Genomic DNA, 17,306 nt, shown 5'->3' on the forward strand with positions numbered 1-17,306 from the left:
AACAGAAATTATTAGATTTTGTTTTATTATCTGATCCATTGCAAAGCTTTAACTTCTGATAATAATAAATAATATTGAACACTTACACAGCCATTTTCATCAATAATTGAGCCCTGCTTGAAGATGAATATATACTTTTCATGATTTTAAAGATAGAGTAAATAAGATGAGTACCTTTCCCATGGTCACAAAGAAAGATAGTATAAGGTTGTTTCTCAGACTCATTCTTCATCCACAAAGTCTTCATGAATTTCTTGGTTAACGTTGAAATATGTTCTAAGGTACTCTGGCATTTCTAGATGCAACAGGTAATTTTCCCTTCTTCCGTAATTCCATGTATCCAAATCAGTTCAATTGAAACCTAAACTTTTGAGAACCGTCTTCTAATTTATATTGTCTCTTATATTTCTACTTGGAAATTTCTTTTTGAATGCCAGCTGAGAGTTCTTCTATCAGTCAATACAGTAGTGTACTCTGATCAGTGTCTGGTGTCTGAAGAAGAGGGAGAAAAGGCCTGTGCACTTTTTATGTCAAAGGAAGGGAGGTCAGTATTTCTGGTGTTTGTTTGTTTTTGTAAAGATTTTAGTAAAGGGGACTGGATTCTTCATTGGGGAAAAAAAAAAAAAAAAAAGCCAGTAAGAAACTGCCCCCCTTCCCCTGAACCAAAACCAGAAAACAACAGAATATGAAGACATGGGCTTTATTCAGCCACTTTTTAGAAAAAACAATTTGGACTTTCAGGAATCTATTTAAAGACAATTGGTGGGAAATATAGCCAGGTAAAACAACTAGAGTAAGGTTGCAGAAAACAATAGTGGAAGACAGTAATAATTTCTTGGGTCCGACACAGGTATAAAATACAGGGAGTTATTTTTGCTCCAAGCTATTTAGAGCTGTTCCTAGCTCTAAATAAAATGTACAATATATATATATATAATTTTTTTTTTCCTTTCCAATGATTGCCCGATTCACTCTAGAAATACAATCATTCCCTGTTTTGTTAGAGTTCTGGGAGGTGGTTTGAAGCCCAGTAGTCCCATCCTCTTCCCCCTGAAGTCAGTGACAAAATTCTCATGTATTGTAGGCAGCAAGACTGGAGCACTTGCTCCAGGTCCACAAAGGATGTACATGTGCTTACCTTCAAAATAAAGTACCTCCTACCTGTTGCCTCCCACCTTCAAGGAGGTGAATAGTGACTAGTTTATTGAGATGAGATTGAACTACCTCTGAGTAAAGTGCTTTAATATTTACACAGATAAAGTTTTACGGGTGCAAGTCATTTCTTTGTAATAGTAAAGAAAAAAAATAGTACACAAAAATACGTTACTGGACAAATGAGTTGAGTGTTCCTTTTTCTTAATTAGTTAGGTAATGCCCTAATCTGTTTGGTGTTGTTTCACGTCTCTCTCTCAGTCCCTTAAAAATACCGAGATGAGGTTATCACACAACTCCAGATTTGCCCAGCTTTGTAGTCCAAATGTAAATCATTTAATGAGAGTGCTTTTCCAATAATTGCACTTTAATTGGCTCAAGTGGAAATAAATGACGCATGTCAGTTGCAGTCTTTTAAAACTTTTCAAAGTAAAGTATGACAGACTGATAAAGTGTGTATTATTGAGCAGGATATATTTTAAACATTATGTATTAATGAAGACTACAGATGGCCTCCTTTCACTGGCTGCTGTGAAACTCTCCAATCAGCCTTCGCCCACTGTTTCTCACAATTACCATTACGAAACAAAACTATTTGTCCTATGAAATTCTTTTTAGTGAATATTAGAGCTTATTTTCTTAAATTACTTTCTAAAACGATAATAAAAAGGTAAGTTTTCTTTTGAGAAATCTAATTGCAGAATTAGGACTGCTTTCTCATAAACTGAAGTTAACAAAAATGTCTTCTCATTTGAAGGAGTGAGGGAGAACGTAGTTAACTTTACTATAGAGTACTGATTTATCTCAAAATACTTTTTCAGTTATGCTTCCATATTATATAAAATCTCAAGAAAAAAAAAAAGTTTTGTTAGAACAGTGTTGCTTATGTGCTTTTATCTACTAATGTTGAGACAGTATATCATAAATGTATGTATCAGTCACCAGGATCCTAGAATCAAGAACCCTTCACATTTTACAGAGTTGAAGACATTCCAGTGGTCTTGTATCTCCCATCACTTGCACTGGAGTGGTTTCTGCTGTAATCAGCAGGAGTCTTACGTGTGAGTCCCAGGAAAGAACCAACCCTTGACATCTCTATTCTTTGCTTCTAGAAGCATTTGGAAGAAAACACCTTACCAGTGTGCACGTGATAAATTCAAAACACAGTAGGGTTAAAATATGTTTGTTATCAATGTAATCTATTTAAACACAGATTCAAAGTACAAAATAAGATTAGTTTAATTATTTGGTTAATAATACATCACAGTGAATACCACATCAGAGTGGTATTCACTGTCATAAGCAGAGGTTAAATATAGAATATGAGGGGAAGATTTTTTTTTTTCCCCGTGAGGAATTTTGGTTGGCACCTTCCATGATGTCACAGGGAATGGATAATACAATAAATAGTGATATTTAATCTTCATTTTTAAAAGAGCAACAGTCCTGCCATTTGTACAGCACCATTATATTGCTGTAGCAGAGCTTAACAAAGAGTTGAATATGCAAAACATCCTTTTACACCTACCTGCTTCTCCTGCTGCCTCAGGTTTAGAGTCATTGCTCAGATGCCTGAAGTACAGGGCATTTTTACGGTGTCCTTTGACACATATAACGCTGACATATCCTGGAATTCCTTCCAGACAGCATCAGCCACAGCATGCAATGCTGGCTTTTAGCTGGTTTCTCTTGCTATTTGAGCTGGGATTTAAAGCCTTTATATGTGGCATATCTCAGATTTAAAATAAGAGACCAGGATAGCGCTCAGTGAAACTAGCAGTGGGGAAGAAAGCTGTTTACTGAGAAGTAACGTGTGCATTGGGATCCAAATTATGTCACTGTGACTCTGGATATAAAAAAACTTCCAGTCCTAACTTAAACTGTCTGAATCATCCTTCCAGATCCAGGAGCCTAGTGTGCAGGTGTAGAAATTAAACAGCTTGGTTCTTAAAATAGGATGTGTGAATATGGCCTAAGTGCCTTAAAGGCAACTCATTTTTGTTCATCACTGCTAATTGCTAAGTGAATTTTAAGGTTCTTCACTGTGTTAATTACAGGATACTAAGAAATCCCGGAATGAATCTCTGTGAATTCAGAGAGCGTTGCTATTGCTATATGCCTCAGTCTTTAATTATGATAAAATTACAATGGGATTGCCTAACTTTAAAACTTCAGTTTTTAAGGGGGAAGAAAATAGAGCCAACTCTTGTCCCTTATACAGCAGTAAAGAAAGCTATTACTGTATGCCAGCATTATACCAGCCTGACTCATCCTTCAGATGATCATCTTCATTACAGATGAGGATAGATGAATCCAATGTGGAGGCGGTGTTTGGCTCATATAAGATTCCCACACCTCTACAAGTCTTTTCTCTGTGGCCTACATCCACCGATGTACATAAATACATGGCTAACTCATATTTTGGGATTAGCTTTATTAAGTCAGAAAACACACGATACTCTTTTTTTCTGTTGCAAAAAGCAGGCATTGAAGAAGAGTTTTGGAAGGGGAACTGCTTTGCATTAGGATGGAAAGAAACATGCATTTTGATTGCTGTTGAGTCATTTCCACAAATTCATAGAAAATGATCTGTGGCCATTGGTTTCTTCAGGCACATGTGCAAATAGACTCAAGTAGGGTAAATAGAATGCCGACGAACAATATTAGTGATCTTGCAAATATTCCTCCAAGTCATGCAGGGACCTTTCATATACAAAAATTCTAAGCTACATTTTTCAGTAAGTCTGTAACCCTGTAGGTCAATTAAAATTATGTCGTTAAGTTAATGTGGCAAAGAAAAAGGATCAGTGCAAAATAAAGCATATTCTAGCATATTCCGTGATAATAATGAGCCCTGATCTTTCTTCCCTGTTTTGAGCAGCTGAGTAATGAACCTTGTTGAGACTTCACTTGATTGATAGATGGCTTCTATCCAATGACTTCAGATAAGACAGTAGGGAAAAAGCAACACAAAAACAAGAGGGAAAAAAATAAAACCGATCTCAGGCTGTTATGGTCTGATGGCTCAACGTGCTATTTGTGTCTGCCAGCATATTGATTCTTTGCATTTGATAGCACTAAACTGGCACTTCTACCAACTGGAAGGATAGGAGCAGGAATGACAGAGTGGAGAGAGTTTGTGCCTAGTTTTTGTAGCTTCAAGGCAAACAAATATCAGGCAATGATTTACTTTTGATAGGGATAAAAAATACTGCTGAAGTTGACTGTTGGCTACTAACGTCACATTTTTCATGAAAACCTTTGAGTGGTTTTCTCCTTATTCAGCTCTAGAGAGATATTGTAATGCAGAATGAACTTGTGGGCTTCTCTGTGTGAGTGTTACCAGCAAATTTACCAGATATGTGTGTGTGTATGTGGCAGCACTGGGCAAAGCAAAGTGATGTAAGTTAGTACTTACATATAAAAATAAAATAAAATTAGCAATATGATCTATACAAAATAGTGGCTACTTTTGAAAGACTGTAGAATAAAAATGTTTAATAATTTTCTGAATAAATATTACAAATAATTTACAGGGAAAATCTTGTTCACAGTTCTATATGATTACTTTGGATTCAGTCTTCCTATATATTCAAACTCCTCTTCATATCACTAGATGCCCTATGCATGGAGAGAGAACAGAATATTACTGAGAGGATCTACCATGTAAATGACACACTGTTTTATGTTCAGGATTTATAGAATAAATGAGTTAAAATTCTTGGATCACTTTATTTTGATTTATTTTGTCTTTTCGTATATTTTTTGACTGGGTGAATGTTGCTTGGAAAATCCATTTAGATGACATACTAGAAAATCTAATGTATTATTTGCAAGCGGTCATTCCTATTTATTTATTTTTTCATATTTTTAAAGGAAATGTCTTTGTACTCCATGTAAGCATTATGACTAACATACACAGTAAAGATCTTCGAATTCTTCCTAGCTTTTTCTCTTGAATGGTCTAGATTGCTGCTTAGAAATGTATTATACTGTTGGACACACAGTTGTGGAAGATGTAATCAGGGCACAGATACTTACATGTCTGAAAAATACCATTCAGACAACATTTTTCAGATGTTGCACATAGACAGATTTTACTAGAAACAAACAGTATCTAACAGTGGGTGGGAACATTACAGAAGTCTGTATTTCCTGTGTGTGGGTTAGTTAAAGATTTAATCCTTTATGTAAGATGAAAGGCACTGTAGGTTTCTGAAAGGGTGTATGCATTCACTGAGCCAGAGAATAATTATAGCACAGTGAGTTATAAAATTGATGTTTCTATGTTCAGTTTCATTGTCTTGTTGTAGCGTGTGTCTTAATGGATTAATTAGCCTTCCATTAGTGTGTTTACTCTGGGAGGTTGAGTAGTACCTGCTTGCATTTATCTGACTTGTTTTTTAACTATTTTATGAAACTTGGTTCTTATGCAATCATTTGATTGCAAAATTCATTCCTAAATGGAAAAAAAGATGAGGGCAGGAAGGAACAGGCATGTCATAATATCAAGTCAGATGTCAGATTTTTGTAGAGTCACCAATCTGGGTATTTAGAGATTAACTTGTATTTTATTAAAAAGAATTGATATATGTAAATTGGTTCACATTTTTGTTACAAATGCTACCTTTGTCTGTCTTGCCACATCATTCTTTCCCTGACTCCAAGTCAGCCAATATTGCTCAAGAATACCAGCTGCAGGTTTTCATGGTGTTCTTCTCAGCAAGTTGGTGTCTGATGTTTCAATCTGTTTTTGCCTTGGAAACCTTTGAGGACTTTGGACCTTGTTGGGATGATTGCTTTTCCCCTTTGTCTGTCCTTCCAGGATAAATGCCATCAGAGTGAAATTATCAAAACAGCTGCCTGAGTATTGATTCAACAAATATAGCCAAGGCTTCAAATGAGCTGTAAAGAGTAGCAGATCTAAAAGGCTTGAAGCATTGCTCTGCTTATACAGCACCATCTCCACTTCTTTTCCTCTGTAAATACACTTGGTATAAAGATGTGGGGAATTCCAACACCATTCCAGGTTATTCTCACTGATTTCCTCTAATTCTTTATACCTGCTCTCTGTTCCTTATTTCTGATGGTTGGTTATATTTAGTATTTATGTCAAAGCCAGTCTTTGAATCCTAAAATAACCAAAATTTCCTTTCCTACATGGGATGAAGTAAAGACTTACAATGAGCACTTGCTGTACCAGTTGCTCTAAAACAACTGTAGGTTTTCTACACATGGTTCTAACATGCTGTACTGGCAACTTTAATAATATTGACTTTAATTATAGTAGATTTCAGTTTTGTGCTAAAAGGAGGGTTTTGATGTGAAAGTAGATCATGTAGGGGCTGATTACACAAGGAAAAAGTTGTGTAATTGATAGCTTTTACAAGCTTTCTTTTCTGCCAGAGAGTGTATCTTCTGTACTTGCTATACATCAGGAGTAGCACTAATTGTTCTGGGTAATGCCCAAAACATGGCTTTACCGTGTGTGCAGAGCACAGTGGAGTGATGCTTCTTGCACTTTTCAAGGGACTCCTTAGAGGAACACAAGAATCAGCTGGATTCTCTCCTGGGACTTTTCCTTCCTCCTCTGCCCATCCCACCATTTTGCAGACACAGCCAGTGCACAGTGTGAAGGACACTGATATTGTATTTGATTTAATCGTATATCAATATTCCTCCTCTAAAACAGCCAAGCTGTTGATGAAGAAAGAAGCATACATTCCATTATTTCTTTAAATAACAAGAATGAACTCTTCAGCACAAGTGAAAGCAGACCATATGCCTTCCCTTTGGGTATCCCTTGGCACTGAGGTTCTGGCATCACACTCCTTCGTGTGGAAGCCAGCAAAAGATGTTTAATGGCTTTCAGACTCTGAAATGAGTTCTGCGGCCATGTGTGTCCCTCTCCAGTTGTCTGAGAAGATGAGCTTGAATTATAGCTCAGCCACTGCTGCCAAGCACTCTCCATTATTCCAGCAGACCAGGTTGCCAAGTAGGATTTATGGTCCTTTTAACTCAAAATCAAGCATGGAGCAGCATTGTGTGATACAGACTGTATACCAGAGATTCTTATCAATGGAACAGGACTCTCTAAAATCAGGGAGATAATCAAGTCTGGAACTATCACATTGGTAATTGGCACCACTCAAAACATAGTTAAACATAAAAATACAAACTAGGAATGAAGAAGCAATGACTTTGGTTTTGCTGTAGATTAAATGCACTATGCAAATAATACAATTTGCTTTCACATTAAGATTTTCTAACCTCCTTCACTGCCCTCTGTCCGTGAAGTTTTGAATATGCTTGCAATACAATAGCACTTGTGATTGGGTACAATCTTGATAATTACAATTGAATATTATTTTTAATCAATTGTGGTCTGAGGCAAAGCAGGCTTGTCTGTTGCTAATAGCAATGAAGCTTTGAATATATTAAGCTTTATTTTTCATTCCTATGAACAAAGAGATAGTTATGCTATGGAAGTAAACATTGTCATTCAGATCTAAAAGAACAATTGGTTTCTTCTGTGATATTCATAGTTTAAGATTCAGTTTTAGCATGAACCACAAGTGTATCTTTTCAGTTATTTATAGCCAGGGGGAAAAAAAAAAGAAAAAAAAAAAGAAAAATCAAATCATTTTGGAGTGTTCTACATATATTTGCAGAAAAGATAATCTATATAACTGCCTATGCTTTTGTATCTCTGCTAATTTGAATATAATGAGCAAACACTCACCTTGGAAAGATTGGGTCCTGGGGGTTAACATATTAGCTCTTTGTTTCCATTGCTATAAAATGTCATTGCCACTCAATAATTATATTAAATAGTTACACATATAAAGTATGTGGAAATAGTTGTTTAATAGGCAGACAGAAATAAATGGCATAGCAGCTATAATTTTCTTGATTCTGTTTTTCCAAAATGTTACCAATTTGTAAGAGCCTTTTGAATGCCCCTGCCAGAGCTACAAATGGTGCTGTTGACCTTTAGTGTAAGCTCAGAAACAACAGCTGTAAAACACAGGTAAATTAGAACATGGTTTATGTCAGTATAATTACAGTATCTTTGTACAACCCAATAAAAATAAGAAATAGTGAAAGAAAGAAAAACATTTGCTCTTTACCATTCCACATAAACTATTCAAGTATTCCAGCAAATTAGTCTTCTGTGATAAATAACTGCTGGTGGATTTTACTGGGTGTTGGACTCAGCTTCATTAAACAGCTTATCCAGTGAATCCTTTAAAAATGTATCTCCCTGTGACTGTGCTAGACACAAGCACCAATACCTTACATGTTATATGTGAATCTGCTCAGATGTTTTGGTAGAAACTACTTTTAGCTGCATATCTTGTCCTGACTATTGTGAACATGTATTTTTTTCTTCTTCTATTTCATCTTGTTGCTTGAGAACAAAGGCATTATATTTAGGTTACGAGGCAATCTAACTAATGGCTAAATTAGTGGTATTCAGAGGATACCAACTAAAGCTAAATTTGTATTGAAGTTTACAGTTTCCATTAGACTTCTGGATGACTAAAGAAACCAATTACTAAGCTGAAATAATGAGACCTGGTATTCTCATGTTTTTCTGCCATCTAAGGCTTTGCTGAGAGAAGCACTACAGAAGTCATCCTGGGTTATTAAAAAACATCCATGGAAAATATGCTCCCAAATGTACTAAACCCTTAGATAAATAAAACATGACTTGAACAAGCCTATAGTGGAAGTTCAACTGCTTTCTCACAGCAGCGTATGTCAGTCCTCACTCAGTGTGTTCATGGTTTGCTAGTAACTCCATTTTAAAATTTGTTCCTTTGGTTGACATTAGCTGGCTTTAAGCATAAAGAAACCCTAAAATAACCTGAAAGGAAAGACTGTTTTTACTTCAATTTAGTAGGGAGGGAAGCAGTGGAAAAAAATTAGGCTCTGGTAGTGTATACTGTGGTTGAAAATGAATGTTTTCCCTCAGGAGGTCTTTTGGGGACTGGTCCAGTTTGGACAAGCAGAATTTGTTCCTGTAGGGCATAACTTCTTGGAGCACATGGAGTGCAACTGCCTGGAGCACCTGTCAGTGCCTGGAGGATGGGTGTCCTGTGTGGGGCACTGCCAGGGACGGGACAGCTCATGGGGTGGGAAATCTCTTCCTCCTAGTGACAATTTACTGGCAGAGACCCTTATGTGAGAGGATTCCCATCCCTAACATTGGCAGATCTGTGGGGACAATTGAGTCTGTGGAAATCTCTGGCTTTGTGCACACTGTTCATTGTGCTCCTTTGACTTAAAGGCTGCTTTGGCTTGTGTAATTTTACAAGCTACTGAACCAGGACCTATTGATATTTTAAAAATAATTAAATCAGAGTACTGAGTATTAAAATGCTGCCTTTATGCAGTATCTACTTTTCATATTACAGTGTAAGATTTTCACTCTACTTTTGCTATTATGAATCCATTACATGTGAATGAATGAATACTATTGTTAATAACCATTTACAGCATACAGTGTAACAGCTCCAAAGGAGCTATTAGAGTTTACTGTATGCTGTGAATATATATGAAGAACAATACACAGACCTCAGCTAAACTGTAATGAGTGCATTGGCATAACATCGGCTCTGAAAGAATCTAAGACTCCATAGCATGTGAATGGCAAAACAAAGAAATTCAAAGTCCAGACTCTTCTCCTTTAAATCACCCAGCTACAACATTCTGTGATGGGTACCATTACTGGTAACAGTTCTGCAGTGTTGCTTGTAATGGAGAACACAACGATTACCTCTTGTACTACAGAGGTCAGTGTTTAGCTTACAGTGTCACCTGCTGTAGTGCTGGGATAGCCCTCACATTTGGGTTGTCTTGCACATTAACATACAGTTTCACTGAAGAAAAAAAAAAAAGTTTAATGAGAGATTCATACCTTTACACATTTGATTTGCAGCATTTTATGAAGAACGCAGTCTAGTTTTTGTGTAGGTAGGTGCACTCTTCCCAGAACAGCATTACAAGAAAATGTTTGCTACATATGTGCATGTTTCTATATTAACATTAGAGCTCTGGCAACACCTTCAGTGCAGATGCTTTTGAATAAATGCAAATATGTGTGTCCTGGTTCCAGTTAGGACAGAGTTAATTTTCCCTCCTAGTAGCTGGTAGGGTGCTATGTTTTGGATTAGGATGAGAAGAGCGCTGATAACATGCTGATGTTTTAATTGTTGCAGAGCAGTGTTTACACCAGGCCAAGGACTTTTTGGCTTCTCGCTCTGTCCTGCCAGCGAGCAGGCTGGGGGTGCAGCAGGAGCTGGGAGGGGACAGACCCAGGACAGCTGACCCAAACTGGCCAAAGGGGTATTCCATACCATCTGATGTCATGCTAAACAATATATAGGGGTGGCTGGCCGGGGTGGGGGGCCGGCTGCTCGGGGATAGGCTGGGCATCGGTCAGCGGGTGGTGAGCAATTGCATTGTGCATCACTTGTTTTCTTACACATTATTATTATTAATACTATTATCATTATCACTATTATTATTATTATTGTTATTATTATATTCCTGTCTTAATAAACTGTCTTTATCTCAACTCACCGGCTTCACTTTCCCGTTTCTCTCCCCCATCCCAGAGAGGGAGGGGGGAGGGTGAGCGAACGGCTGTGTGGTGTTTAGCTGCCAGCCGGGTTAAACCACAACAATGTGTTAAGTTTAACCCAAGCCACTGCAATATAAATTTCTTCTTCTAATATAAATCCGGAGGTAATTTTTTTTCAGAGCTAAGATACGTTTTTGTCTCACTGCTAATTTGATTCTAACACTCCTGTGACAAAATTTATGGTCTACTGCTTCGTCATCAATGTGGTAGGGGACTGTTCAGACAGAACTGAATGCGTGCTCACAAATTGCTTCAGTTTCTACATCCATTAGGCTGACCAAGGACTTGCGGTTCCTACTTTTTCAATTATGTTTTGTGTTTTAGTTTATTGCTTTTGATTGTAGCTTTAATCTGTTCTGGAGGTAATGTACTGAAATTCTTCATGTTCATTGACCACATTTAGGAATTAGTGGAAATTGAAAATTAAATGGCTGTCCAAATTGGGTGCTGGTATCAATATCCTTGGCTTTTTATTTTCATTTTTAGGGCTTTTCTTCATCATGATGTTCTACTGACTTCCCAAAATATGACACAGATTATTGCTAGCTGCCACAGAGCTGCAAGAGGAAGGGCACTGAGGTCATTTTGTAACTCTAGTTTCTTCTGAGCCAGTTGTAGCTCCTGAAACCTTTCTGAGGGCTAGATGTGCTCTCTAACAAGCAATCCTTGTGGTGCTTGCTTTCCTGAAATGCAGGTGGAGGAACAGTAGAAAGCAAAGTTTTGATTTTTGGAGGCCAGATGCAACTCTCAAAAACCCAATCAGCTCTGGAGCATAATGTTGCCCAGAGTTTCTTACTGTCCATGACTCTTCATCCTGCAGATCACAGTCCTGAGTTCTAGTGGCTCAGAAAAGTCAATAGCCAAATTACATTTGAAGTTTAAAGTAGAGATGATTTTTCATCACATGGAAAATGTGAAATTCTCTCTCTCTTGTGAAGTCACAATTTGAATTGAATTGTTTAAGACAAAGAAAGAAACATAAAAAGACAAATAAAGAAAAAATAGCAAAACAAAAAAAAAAAGGCAAATATCCCTCTGGTGCCAGAGATTAACCTCTTCAGGCCAGAACATGAGTGAAATGGAGCAGTCCTGCAGCAAAATTCTTGGCACAGCCAAATGCACACTTTTCAGACTTTTCAGTTTAAGTTTTGATTGGGGAAAAAGAAAAAAAAAAAAAAAGTAGTGAATATGCAGACAGATAATTGCCACCCTGGGCATTTATTTTTATATTTCTTGGATATATTGATAAAACATCTAGATAGTAATTACATTGTAAATTTGTTCTGTGTGTTTTCCTCTGATACATCTGACGTTGTAAATTAGAGCTGCTCCTTCCTTTATTATGTGTTTCTGATGGGAAGGTATAAGATCATACCTTCATGTACTGTTTGTAAAGTTTACTTTTTTTTGCCATGCACTTAACAATCAGCAGTCAAGGAGACTGTTAAAGACCAAAGCTAAAAACACAGCATTATGGAACTGTATTGCTTCCATGGCCTTTTCACTACTTCAAGTGTCATACTGTGCTGTTATCAAGACAGTTTTAACAAGTGGGCTGTCTGGCAACATCAGAAAATCATCACCATAAAACTTATTCTCTATCTTTATGGTTTCTCTTCTCTAATCCAAAACTAGTGGACTGTTATTTTAATATCTGTTTTCTAAGCACGTCTCCTTTAATTAGCTCCTGTACACTTCTTAGATTTGTTTCATTGCCAATATTAAACTGTTTTCTGTATAGCAAGCATATTCCAAGGCAGATGTCCAGTCCTTTTGGATTTTGCTTACTGATTGTAACAAATTTATTCCTTCTTTCATGCAAACATAGAGCTAAATTCTTTTGTTGCGCAACAGACCTACACTGAGTATCTGTAAAACCACAGCAACACAGCAGGAGCTCAGAAGCATTAGTGTTAATAACTTCCTTTGGATAGCATTTGCATGCATTTTACTTCAGGTTTCTAATTCGTAGCTCTTCCATTTCCGTGGCCAAAAATTCGGCTCAAGCTTGAACTTCACTTTGTTATATGCACCTTATTCTAAAAGACCCAAGGTAAATGGGCTGTTCGGAAGGCTTCTCAGACAAACCAAACGACCAAGCCACTCAGTTTAGAATGTAGATCAAGTATATATCAATAGACCATTATAACTAGCAAAGGGGAGAGGCTTTCAAAAAATGTATTGTTAGATACATCAAAGATACACTTAAATATATTAAGATCTAGATTCATATCTGGTGTATAGGCTGATTTAAAGAATTGCCATAGATGCTTGAAATAGCCAGACCCCAATCTTGTTTGCTTTGGATCCCAAACAGCTTAGTTTTGCTAAGTGAAAGAGCGGAATAAGGTTATGCAGGTGGGACCAGACTCTTGACTGCTATCTTTAAGTAAGGACTTTAAAAAATAATATGCTGAGAACGAGTTCTTGGTTCTATTTGAAGTTTGTGTCATCTTAACAGGTGGGTTCCCAGAGGTCCAGCTTGTACATCTGCAAGTCTCTGCAGACCCATCAGCCAATGCTGAAACTGTCAGCTGTCTGTATTGTATCTAATTTTCCATATTATAAGGTCACATTCCATGTTCTTAATAAAAGGCGCGTGAGACAGCTTTTCTAACTATGTTTGGAGGAAGCTGCTGCTTTTCTAAATAGCTAGAACCACTGTGAAAATCAGCTACAATTTACCCCTTACTTATGCATAATAGGTCTATCCTGACTCTTCAGACTAACGGCACATGCACAGAGTGGTTTCCAATGTATGAGCAGCGATTTGGCTGGCTTTTTTCCAGGCTGGAGAGACTGGAGCAGCCCTGTTCCCAGAGCCTCCAGACTCCTTAGCACTGTCCGTGCTTGAAGTGTTCATTGTGCAAGTAAACATGCACACAAATTCAATGAGCCTGCTTGAATGCATGAAGTTACACATGGGGTGAGCATTTGCAATGTTGGGACCATACTGAGCCCAGCCAGGTTGCATTGCTCTCAGGCAATTAACTCCCCCAAAGAAATAAAAAACAAATGTGCCATTTAGGCCATTCTGTGTGTTGTTTGTAAGTACTGGAAAGGAGGACAAAGCACACGCTTTTAACAAGTAACAGGAAGAGTATTTGTTTTGTTTTGTTTTCTTTTTCTTTGTCCTTATTAAGACACTCTCAACATGCCAGACCTGAGAACCTTTAATTTATCACCTTGCTATGTTTGGGGCTTTATTGCACTCATTGTTTAAGCTAATGCAGGTGGTAGTGCCTTGCTTTGCAGCTGGTTCTGCTGTTACTGATGGTTGCAGTTGATGCTTTTTTGTTTTGTTTTTTGTTGCTCTGCCCCTGTTTTCCAGACATACAAATAGTTGCTTCAGTTTATTTCATTTGCATGTATCAGTTCTTCATCATTTTATTGCCATTTCTCTGCTGTGACTCTAAAAGAAGAAAAACATCTACTCCCTCTGCCCAGTAAGCTTTAAAACTGATTCTCTGTCCTAGTTGTTCTTTGTGTCTTTTTAATGCAACATCGTCTATTGTTTACAGTGTATTTTTGAGCAGCAGAGACTTTGATGCCTTTTAGAATGATATGCCTTCATTCCTTTTAAAAGTCTCCTTATGTTTCTGTAAAGCACTAAGTATCTTGGTGGTGTTCAAAAAGAGGAACGTGATTATCAGCACAGGGGAGAGGAAGAAAACTGTCAATCTAAAAATGGTTGCTCTTACTCAGCAAATCCTCTCTCTGTATTCTGAATCATCTTCTAACGGCAGTGACACAGAAAGCTTATAGTAATCTTTATTACACCTGTTAGTACTGCAGAGTCAATATAACTCTGAAAGCATAAGCTGTTTTTTTGACTCACATATTTTTGTACCTACATCTTCAGTCTGGAAAGAAACTTATGCATGTTGGGTACAACTTTCAGTATCAGTTAAGAGATTTAGGGCCTCAGTAGTATTTTCGAACCTGACTTAGGTACCTCAGGGATGAAAATCTCTTGGTGTTTTCACATCGATGAGATTTTACAGGATTTTTCTTTGATCATAAATTCATTTGGTGAACATATGTTGGTTCAAAAAAGTGCGTTCAGGTTTGGGTCCAGGTATTACCATAGCAGAAACTGGTTATTGGACATTAGCAAGAAGGATATGGTATAGATTCATGTTAAATTATATTGAATAAAGTAATACCAAGTTCCAACCATTCTCAAACAAGTAGATGAAAGGTAAAATTAAAATTTTATTGAAAATTTTAAGCTAATATGGAAATTAAGGTCATAAAATCAAAGTCAGTGTGAAGAAAAAAACAATCTAATTGATTTTAATTTTTTTAATACTAAAAGTTACAGCTTGAAGACTCAAAGGGCTTTTCAGAGGTGGAATGTGAGCTGCTTGCATTTTCATGAGGCCAACTTTAAAATAATGTCCTCCCTGATTAGCACAGTGAGCATCATTGCATTTAATTGTGTAATGACCTCTGCTTAGTGAATGTTATAAACTAGAGTGAAATTTGAAAAGAGGTACAATAGCAAGCTGCAGTAATCATGTTTCTATTGGTATTGCCAATTGAAGATCATGAATGATAAACATTAAACCACAACATGAAAACAATTTTTTCCCTGCAGATTTTAGGCTCAGACCGATCACTTGTCTCTCTTAATATGATTTGTCCTGGCTATTGAAAACAAGGACTCCTCCCTCCCCCGATATCTCTTCTAATGTAATTAGCATCTAGTCAATAATGTTCAGCATTTCATTTTACCGCTTTAATTAACAAATTCAATTTGTTCAAACCGCTGTGAAAACAAATTAAAAGCCCAGTGAATAAAAACCTCTAGTGCCAGAGATGTGCCTAAGGTGTTCACCAACACTTCCACTATTAAAAGACCTGTGGTATTTTTTTCCACTGTAAAATTACTGGGATTTTCAAAGCTGGTTCTGAGTTTTGTTCCACCAGAGTAAATTCAGATTAATTATGATGGGGTTTGTCTGCATTTTTAATAGTCAAAGAGATGGTTTCACACTCAAAATTCAAGTCCAGGAAACAAAGCAAGGCATTCTTGTCATTCTGCACAAGCTGTAAGTGCTGAGCATTTCCAAAACCTTTCCAAATTTTCCCCGTTGCTCTTCAGAATGCCACTTGTGTGCCTCTCTCCCAGGCCACGCCAACAAGCTGCAGCAGGCATTTTTGGTGCAAACACATCAGAGTCCATACCAGCCACTGCAGTCTCTGTAGAGGCTTGTGTGTGGCCCAGACAGAGCTGCTGCCTTCTGCTTTAGCTTTTGGGAAGTGGCATGTCCTGGGGCTGCAGTCGGGGAGTCCCATGCTGGTCTCACACCTCTCCCTGTGCACCAGCCCCAGCAAACCGCTCAGCCTGTGAGGGAGGGCCTGTGAGTCCAATAGCATCGTGCTTCAGTTTCTTTTTTTTTTTTTTTTTTCCTCATCTTCTTTTGTAGATGAGAGCATTTACTGTACAAACATTGGCAGAGCTCTAGAAAGGTTGAAACAATACAGATCGGGTTTAATAACTACTGTAAATGTCCCGTGAATTTGGTCAACAGACCAACGTGTATTTATGCACGATAAACACAAACAGGCGCAGCCCCCACGGCTGTTTGGAGGTCGGCCTTCCCTTCCCAAAGAAGGTCACCGGCAACTGCGGGCGTTCTGCCAACGTGCAGCATTTAGCTTTGCAATATTCATGCAATGGGTTTTTAATATTTACAGCTTTAGATTTGACACAGCTCTCCTTACGTATTCTGATTGCTTTGGCTTTTTCCGAGACCTTCCCAAGGAGGCTGGTCTTGAAACAGGGTTAAGAGAGTAAATGTTAGCTGCTGAGAAGAGCCAGGGCTGGAAACAGAGGCTGCTGAGGTGAGCATCATGCCTCCAGCAGCCAGGGGGCCCTCAAGCAAGGTAGTTGGTTGACGTCGGTTTTGCAGATAGGTGTGGAAGCAGTGGGCTGTGCATGCCAGCGCCCCATGGCGTTGCTTTGTTTGGGTGCTGTGGTGTGTGATGCACTGTCAAGTGCAGGTTGTGAGTTTGCCCTCAGCTGGGGAACCTGCCTGAGTGTCTCTCCTTTATCTTTCTCTATCTGCAATATCAGTGAGATTGCTTTGAGAATTTTGGTGAATATTGGCTGGTGGGTATGGTGGTATGGAGGGAACTGACAGTCAAAAGGGGATTTTTTTAACATAAACCTCACTTCTACAGGAAGAAAAGCTGAAAATTACCCTCATTTTGCTGTGTTTTCCTTTGTAGTGACCTTGTAGTGATTTCCCATACTCAGATTTGAGAATGTGGAGCGTTTACTAGTCCATCAAGTTTATCTCCAATTGCAGGTACTCTGAATATCATGAAGCTGCACATGAGCACTGCATTTGAATTTTTTTTTAATGTGATCATTTCTGAAAGTGAAATGAGAACTTTACTAATTTCAATACTGTACAAGACAAATGGTAGTATTTACATCAAGTTGAAGTACCAGAGGAGGTAAAACGTGAGATGTTAGGAAGAAAGAAATATGAGG

General features: G+C 37.8%; 1 protein-coding gene across 3 annotated transcripts in view; it reads left to right on the forward strand.

Annotated features, from left to right (window-relative positions):
- The window catches only part of LOC308199414 (BEN domain-containing protein 5), a 923,492-nt gene that overhangs the window by 411,637 nt on the left and 494,549 nt on the right, over nucleotides 1–17,306 (forward strand). The window lies entirely within an intron of this gene.

Source organism: Anser brachyrhynchus (assembly GCF_964034855.1).
Source record: "Anser brachyrhynchus genome assembly, chromosome: 8".
NCBI classification, from domain to species: Eukaryota; Metazoa; Chordata; class Aves; order Anseriformes; family Anatidae; genus Anser; species Anser brachyrhynchus.